Source organism: Prunus mume, linkage group LG3 (assembly GCF_029339155.1).
Source record: "Prunus mume cultivar Tortuosa linkage group LG3, ASM2933915v1, whole genome shotgun sequence".
NCBI classification, from domain to species: Eukaryota; Viridiplantae; Streptophyta; class Magnoliopsida; order Rosales; family Rosaceae; genus Prunus; species Prunus mume.
The window spans coordinates 9,440,079-9,448,888 of NC_142700.1; the positions used below are offsets into that span (position 1 = coordinate 9,440,079).

At 37.0% G+C, this 8,810-nt stretch overlaps 1 long non-coding RNA gene and 1 pseudogene across 1 annotated transcript; both read left to right on the top strand.

Annotated features, from left to right (window-relative positions):
• The first annotated feature begins 2,829 nt into the window (after window positions 1–2,829).
• LOC148918666 (uncharacterized) lies at window positions 2,830–3,726 on the top strand (annotated as a pseudogene).
• A 982-nt stretch (window positions 3,727–4,708) lies between these two features.
• On the top strand, window positions 4,709–7,681 carry LOC148918667 (uncharacterized). The gene is made up of 2 exons (XR_016124957.1): window positions 4,709–5,092; window positions 7,464–7,681. It is a non-coding gene; the product is annotated as an uncharacterized LOC148918667 (long non-coding RNA).
• The last annotated feature ends 1,129 nt before the right edge of the window (window positions 7,682–8,810 follow it).

Below are 8,810 nucleotides of genomic sequence, written 5' to 3' on the forward strand. Positions count from 1 at the left end.
AATGAACCAAAAACATGCAGAACATAGTTCTTTTTTTCATAAGATTGTTTATGTATAGATTATAAGAAGCATAAAAAAATGATGTTCTCACTTGTCAATGTCCTCGAGGAAATTTTGGTATTTTAGCGAAAAAGAAGGAAAAACAACGCTCTGGCAGCTTCGCTACCTATCTCGGCATTTTGGCTCACTACATCTAGCAAGAGGAGAGAGAAATTCAGGGCTCACCAAATTTGAAAGCTGCGCAAGAGAGAGAGAGAGAGAGAGAGAGAGAGAGAGAGAGAGAGAGAGAGAGCTAGAAGCTGCGCAAGAGAGAGAGAGAGGGAAAGAGAGAGAGAGAGAGAGAGAGAGAGAGAGAGAGAGAAAAAAAAGAAAAAGAAAGGTTTGGTGGTGGGCTACTTTTCATTTTGAGTTCTTTCTTTAAAAAATTTTAATGAATTTAAAATAATAAATATTTGAGGTTAGCTAAAATAGAGAGCATTGCTGGAGGAACCACTTTTTATGTGGTTAGCTATTTTAACTAGAATTTGGGTAAAATTTGGAGACTCTCCTGGAGATGCATTGACAGAGTATCCAAATGGTAAACTTGGCAATTGTATGCTCTCATATTGTGAATGATGTTTCCAAGGCACATTCAAAATTGCTAAAAGCAAAATTATCCAATATTTTAATAGTATAGCCGCACGGCTCTTCCCTTTAAACACATTTGAATTTTTTTAAAGTATAGCCGCGCAGACTGATATATCTTGTAGCAGAAGAGTAGGGTTGTCAAGTGCAATAAGAAAAAGGCTATAATTGGGTTTAGTTCATAATTACGATGGATACAATTTAGAAAGTAAATTACTATACATGCAATTTTATACTATGAAATTCAACATTCTTTGATCCACAAAATGTTGGCAAATCCTTTTATTTTATTTTATTTTATTTGATGGGTATTTATGGGTTTAACCTGTATTATTTGTTATAAATAAAATTCATTTTTTTATTCTTGCCCAATGGGCTAATAGCTGAAAATCATTAGAATGTGAGGTATCGGAAAGAATTTAAATTCTCATTCCCTAATATCACTTGTATAAATGAAGTAATTGAATGAATAACTTAAGCCCAATGGGCTAAAGTGATATCTTAACCCTAAACCCTAAAATCATATAACAAAATTGTATATTTAAAGAGTATCGGCAATACTCTTTTACTATATTTGAACATTTCAAAGGTATTGTTGCGCGGCTATACACTTTAACATTTTAAAAATTAAAAACGTATAGCCGAGCGGCTATACTCGTTAAAAATATTCACGTTTTGGGGACAGAGAAACGAACACGAAGCTTGCAGTCAGAGTCACAGCCGTTTCCAAGCTTCAAAGACTAGGTCTTGAGCCTATCTCTCAACTCAAGTTTTGATTTTTTTTTTTCTTCGGTTTCGACTGCTGCGTTGATTTGATTGGATTGGGCTCTTTCAATGTATGTAAAGATAGAGACTTCGTACTCCGGGCTCGCACTGAAAAGAGACCCAACCTGCCTAGCAGCCTAGAGCCGCCTAGGACAATTTTTTGATCACTACAATTGACTGAAAGTCTGAAACCCCAAATTGAAAATTAAAATATCGACATGTAAAAGTTGTCAAATTGTTGGAGTTCCACGACAGCAAGAAAACCAACAATTCAATGACCAAAAAAAGATCATGGAGTTGTACAGAAAATTCAAAGTTCCAAAATAAGTTGGATTAAATCACTACTAATATAATCTCCGTTTTAATCTAACAAATGAGTGAAAGAAACAAATGAAATTGACATTTTCAAACTCAAAGTATAGAACGAACTCGGAGAAATCCTTGAACTTATGTGAAACCGAGACATTCATTGCATCTCGTAGAACTTGAACATGGCAACTCTCTAAACCACATTCAAACATTGAAATTTCCTTGTATATCTCCTATTTTAGGAATGGAAGGAGTAACAACACCAGCAATAGTAGCAGTAGAAACAATCATTTTATTCATAACCAAACCGAACTTCAAACAAATACTTAGTCGCATCCATCTCATCACATTTACCTTGGAACCCCTTCATGGAGATTATCCTAATGTGTGAAGACAAACAAGTAAGCACAAATGCTGGTGGACGAAAGGGTTGTTTTCTGTGTTCAACATACTATCAAGGTCTAGGATAAAAGATTCTAGATTAGGTGATCGGTTCATATATTCTATGAGCAATGTCCAGTGACCAAAATGAATGAGTCCAAGCTCCAACTATTTCAAATGTTTAAAGATAGCAGGCAAAAATAAACCATCCAAAATAGAAGCAGAAGAGAAAGATACGTAACATTGGAAATTCCTATAGTAAACGGAGGCACAAGGTAATCACAGGCTAGACTTTCACCTACTGGAAGCCTATAGGGACGAATTTTGGCTGCGGATTTTAGAAAACATAAAATGGCATATGAGCACCAACTGAAGACATCGACAATCAGGTTTCAAGCTTTGGGGAATTGATGAAGAGTTGGAACGTACGATTATTTCTAGTATTTGTGATGCTTGTCTTCAATTCAGGGGCAGAGATTTTGAATCAACTCTAAAATTGCCGAGTATAGTCAAATCTTCAAGTACGGGGCACTTAGAAAAAAGTTTCTCCATTGAGGCACCATCTCCCCCATCAAATCTAACACAGAGGTACTTGAGACTCGGGAGATTATCCTACATGTAATGCCAGTGTACATAAGAATGGTTTCTTCCCCTATTCTTGTGTTAAGTATCCCTGGGTGCCCTTTTGACATATGATAGTATCTCTTTACAGATCGAACACAACTTGAGAGACTTTTCGGCGGGGAAGCGATGATGCCTTCCCCACAAGATCCTGAGCGCTTCAGCTATCCTATCATGGAGTTTCTGTGGTCTTGCTAATAACAAGGTTCGGTTTCTGACTATTTGTTTTTGGTTTGTTAAGCAATAGATTGATTGGTTTGGTTCTTCTTGCTTGAAACTTGATAAATCTTGATGCGTTCAATATTCATCCATTGATGGTTCTTCTTGGTTGGGCTGCTTTTCATTCTTTGGATATTGCATTTCTGTTTTAGATTTTGACATTTGATCATACCCTCAAGTATACCCAGTTTAATTTTCCTTGTAAATGTAAATGTAGCATTTTTGTTGTTGTGGAATGTGTGCAGGTGTCCTGGCCTTGTGGCTTCGAGTTTACCAGTAAATTTATTGGACAGCAAACACGGGAACCTAGAGCTGATTGGCAAGTGGAAAATTTGGAGGTGTCATCATTGGGTTCATACTTAAATTTGGCCATAATACTTTAAATTATACAAAAACATTGCAAGAATTTTTATGGTTTAGATTTGTCCAAAGGCTCTGTTCATGGGCGTGAGGCATATTGTCAATTGTGAAGTTGGTGCCTAATATCAAGTACTTAAATTTGAAGGGTGCAAAAGTTAATCGGGATGGGCTTGTCACGTTGCTACGCGAATGCAAAGGTTTGGTGATGTTGGACGTCAGAGATTTTTCTGGTTTCGATGAGAACAACGATTAAATATCAAAGCTTGCGTCTCATATTAGTAAATTTAAGTGCGAAAGGGTTCTAAATTTCTTGAATTTCTTCGTGGTATGGACAATTTTGTTCTTTTTGTTGATGGATAATCATTTCATGTGCATGTGGAGGAGATGTGGGATGAAATGCTCAATGATTTGTGCGATGCGTTCAATGATTTGGGCGATGAGGAATGAAGAACTACTAAATGATATCTCATCTTTTTTTATATTTACAACATTGAAGAGCAATTATGTGTGTTGAGTGTGGAGTGGTGTGGTGTTCATCTTGTGTTTTTGGACAATGTACTCTAATGAGGGCTTGTTATAAGTTCCTATCTTGATTTCATTATAAAATGTGTGCTTAATTTGGAAAATGGCCATTCTAAATTCCTTCGCTACATTTTGTGTAATATCACATGTGCTCGTAATTGTTCTTCAGCCTTGCCTCTGCCTCTGTTTCTATCTTAACTTTCCCTAACCACCAAAGGTTTTCCTAGCTAAATTTCTTTGAGGTTCAAGAAAAGTTTCTTGGTGAAAGAATGTTGGTTGCAGCGCTTAACAACATGCACAACCAGTAGACAAATGAAGTAATATGTTATATTTAAGAATGAGATGCTACTTCTCATCTAACACATGTTGTTTGAATTCTCATTTTGAATAGTTCATATATCAATGTCATATGACCTCTGATACCTTCAATAAATTTCAAAACATAGCTGCAAACTTCTCTTCGTTGTCTCGTTAGACTGTTTTGTATCCAATTTTTCTTCAAGAAAGTAAATTGCTATACAAGCAATTTTATATTATGAAATTCAACATCCTTTGATCCACAAAATGTTGAGGGATTTTGTTGTTGTTGTTGTATTTATGAGTTTAACCTGTATTATTTATTCTTGCCCAATGGGCTAATAGCTGGAAATTATTAGAATGGGAGGTATTAGAAAGAATTTAAATTCTCATTCCCTAATATCGCATGTATAAATAAAATAATTGAAGAAATAACTCTAGCCCCACGCGGCTTTACTTTCTAAGTACATTTGGATATTTTAAAAGTATAGCCGTTCGGCTATACTCTTTATATATTAATATATTCGAATATTTTAAGGGTATAGCCGATCGGCTATACTCTTTGAATATATTCGAAGCAAAGACGAAAACTTGCACTGGCATAGGACGGAGCTTGCAGACGCAGTCAAGTTTCGGCTGCTTCGTCCTCCTTGTTCGGCACCAGAAAATGACCCAACCCACCTAGGAGGCCCGCCCAGCCACCTAGCGCCTGCCTAGCCGCCTAGCGCCCGCCTAGCCGCCTAGCCCCCGCCTAGCCGCCTAGCCGTCCGCCTAGCCCCATTTTTTGAACACTGCGATTGACTGAAAGTCTGCAACCTGAAATTGAAAAAGTTTACCTGCAATTTTGAGCTTGAGATTGAGATTTGGAAGCCGAAGCAAGCACGAGTCATGGGAACCCTAAATACAACATTTGCTGACTTGGTGTCTGTCTTCGGTGGAAGGAAATGATGAAGCTATCCTAACATGGAGTTTCTATGGTCTTGCCAATAACAAGGTTCGGTTTTTAGGCCCCAATCTCAAATTCTGACTATTTATTTCTGGTTTGGTTAAGCAATAGATCGATTGGTTTGGTTCTTCTTGCTTCAAACTTGATAAATCTTTATGCATTCAATATTCATCCATTGATGGTTCTTCTTGGTTGGACTGCTTTTCATTCTTTGGATATTGCATTTCTGTTATAGATTTTGACATTTGATCATGCCCTCTTGTTTGCTGATAGAAGAAAAAAAAGAAAGAAAGAAAGATTTGTCTCCTCCTCCTCTTGCATAGGAACACAAAACCAACCCACGAAAGAACAGAAAAAATAAATAAATAAATAAATAAAAATGACACCACCTTAGTCCTGACCCAAATGACATGTAGGGAAACCCGAGAGGCAACAGCAAACATTTTCTATAGAACTGAACCTACCTATCTTAGAAGATGGAGGGGCAGAAGAGTAGAAAATCAAATAGCTTACCATATATTTTTTGCTGGTTCTTCCTCACATATAATAGCAGGGTTAGGCCCAGGATCAGCAGTCCAGTAGACAACACAGTACTGGTTACTATGTTATGACCAAAAGTTGGTCGTGAGGGGAAAAGAAAGCCAAAATCATTTACACTTCCTAAGTGAGCATTAATCTACGTAAGAAAAATGATGGGTCACATACTCAAAAGTTGCAGTTTCCTTGAGAATTTGTGTTCTTTTTCATAACTTACTTCTAATTGTTGTTGCCTCCATTATAAGAATATAATTGCACAATGCGCTTTGCATATGCAACCCCAGTTCATTGAAGAACACGACGGCAGTGAATCTGAACTACAAGAACTGAAAATCAGCAACTCCATACCATTTTAAGTATGAGAACATTCTCACCAAATATAGAACCATCAGGACTCTGTCGGATACGATTAACAGATACTTATGAATCTTTGACCAGAGCTTCCTGAAATAATTGACATTGGTTCAAATTTCGGATCATATCAGTAAGGTTGAGAGAGTAGTACGTAATCCAGAAGCAGATGCACCTTTAAGGCCATTGGGCCTGCATCAAGATTCCAGACTCTAAAATTTCTTGAAAGCAACTTTTTCCCTGAACTAACATCCCATAGTCCTATGTCTCCAACACCCCCAGGTTCCGACTGAAGAATCACATTAGCAGGATTCATGAGTGAACTATAAAAACTAGTTACTGCACACGATCATTCTAAAAAGACAGGAAATTTATAAACAATGGGAGAAAAAAAGAAAAAAAAAAACATAGTTTCTCATCACTTAACATAGAAGAAGAGTCTGCCAAGTGGGATGAAAATCCATGCTTATTGGAGATGAGCCCTCATTTAGTGTCAGGGCAAAAGTAGTGGGCAAAACATTGGGTATGGCAACCGCGGACAGGTGACTTTGGCCAAGATCAGTGACAGTTGATTTTACCTAAACAAATGAAAGAAAACCAAGGTCAAGATACAGAAGTTCTATAATTATATAATTCTGTACATAAAATTGATTCAGATTACCTCATCCAAAATCAGAAAGAACATTTTTTTGGAATGGATAGTCAATAACCTCTATAGCTGTAGCCACAAAAATTTAATCGAAGGTTAATAATAACAACTATGCAATGTGTAAAATGACGACACATTTCAAACATAAATCAGAGGGTACCAGTACCCAACAACATCACTTGAAGAACTAAAATAAAATACCTGGGCTCTTTGCAGCATTGAGAGATACTGCTCCCGGAGAGTGCATCTTGTGTTACAGATAAATTTTTGGCTCAGCAGAAGAAGTTGGAAATGGATTTGATGTTGCTTGTGAAGGCTAAATACAGAAGGTTAGAGCAATCTTAGAAGAAACCGGAAAGACTAAACAAAATCTAGTTTAAAAATAGAAAAAGAAAATCAGCTAGTATGGCTGATGAGCAGGAAACCTTGGTTAATGAGGACCAATACGAAAAGAATTTCAGTTTCCCAGAGCATATCTTACTTGCAAACTGTTCCCAGTCGATAGAGACAAAGACAAACAGCCATTCACAAACACAATCAATGAAAAGGGTTTTAATAACTGGATTTGGACAATGCAGGCTGCATCCCTCAAAGAAAAGATTAACCCAATGTTTGGTGGCGAGCATGGCCCATAAAGAGTGGCAGTACTCCGTTTCTGAAAAATACTTTTGGCATACATAATTCTTTTGATATTTGCAGTTGTGGTAGTTTTGAAGACCTTTACAACAGCTGAAACTATGTTGAATGTTCAAGAGTGTAGAGTATAGCGGCTGTACTCTGGAATCATTAGATTAGCATGTTGACTAGCTGTCGGTTATTGTTTTCACTTACAACTGTTACAAATTGTCTTACTTTTATGCCTTTTGGTTTCTGTTTATACAGATGGCTGGAACTTTTGGTTTTGGCCATGACTGGCTGGGTGAAGGAGCTTTTGAGGAATTATTGTAACAAGAATATCAGAAATTGAGGTCTCTTGTGGCTTTTGGAAGATTATTATCTCTGCGTATTATGAGATTCAATAGATTGTTCTTTAAAGAAATATCCATTGTTGAATAAATTTTCTGTAGATATGCCATCATTATGCAAAATCTGATTGAGACGTTATATCTCCACACATAAAGAGTGCCGTATGATCCCTGTTGGATTGAACCCATACACATTTGATGCATTTCTTTGAACAGCTCCTCATTACCTTCGGCAAAAACTTTGAGATCCTTCATGAGGATATCTAATGCCTTGGAGCGACAATTGCTGTCAAGAATGAACAAAAACATGCAGAACATGGTGTTTTTTAAGATTGTTTATGTATAGATTATAAGAAGCTTCAAAAAAATGTTCTCAGTTGTCAATGGCCTCAAGGAAATTTTGCTTTCTGATCTGGAAATAGATCTTTGTCGCATAGCGATTATGTCTATTTCATATTGACATATTGGAGACGTCAAATCTGGTTAAGAGGAAAAATGTGAGTGTCATTTTTGGAAGAGTAAAACTTAGTTCCAACCCAAGAGTACAGCCGCGCGGCCATACGTAAATATATAATTTCAAGCGCATAGCCGTGCGGCGATAATATTTATAAAATAAAATAAAAAGGACCCGCCTAGGCGGCCGATTTTTGGAAAACTTGAATGGCGTTTTTTTTTTTTCCGATTTCTTTTTTCCTGGCTGGTCTGGCATCTCTGCAAATACATCAAGCTGGAGTTTTAGCTACTCACGTTTAGATCTCCATAGTCGGATCTGTATGAGTTTGAGTACGGGATTCAATCTTAGTAGCATCTCCAGGTTCACCTAAAACAAACATAACACTCAATTGTGAGTTTGACAGGATACTGTTGGACTACTCACGGCAACGTGCCACGCCTGAAACCTTGGAAATTGGCAGAGGTGGGGTTGGCCCATTCGTAACTAGTGTCTTGTGGGGGGAAAGGGATTGGGTGAATATAGTGCTTTCGAATTAATGTTGTCTATGCCACAATTTCAGGCCTGATGCAGTTGTAAAGCATATGGAATGGTAGCAGTCAGCACTAATCTTACAGTATGGCAATTTCCTTTGTTCTCTTGCCTTTAGTTGATTAAACATTCAGATTATCACTAAATTTAACTAACAATTTTTCATTATCCGTTGGTGATTATGAATTTATGTGTTTTTTTCTTTTCAATTTCGAGGGTGATGCTATTTATTGAGTTCACCAGGACGAAAGTCCTAAAGATATCCTTGTTATTTCTATTTCA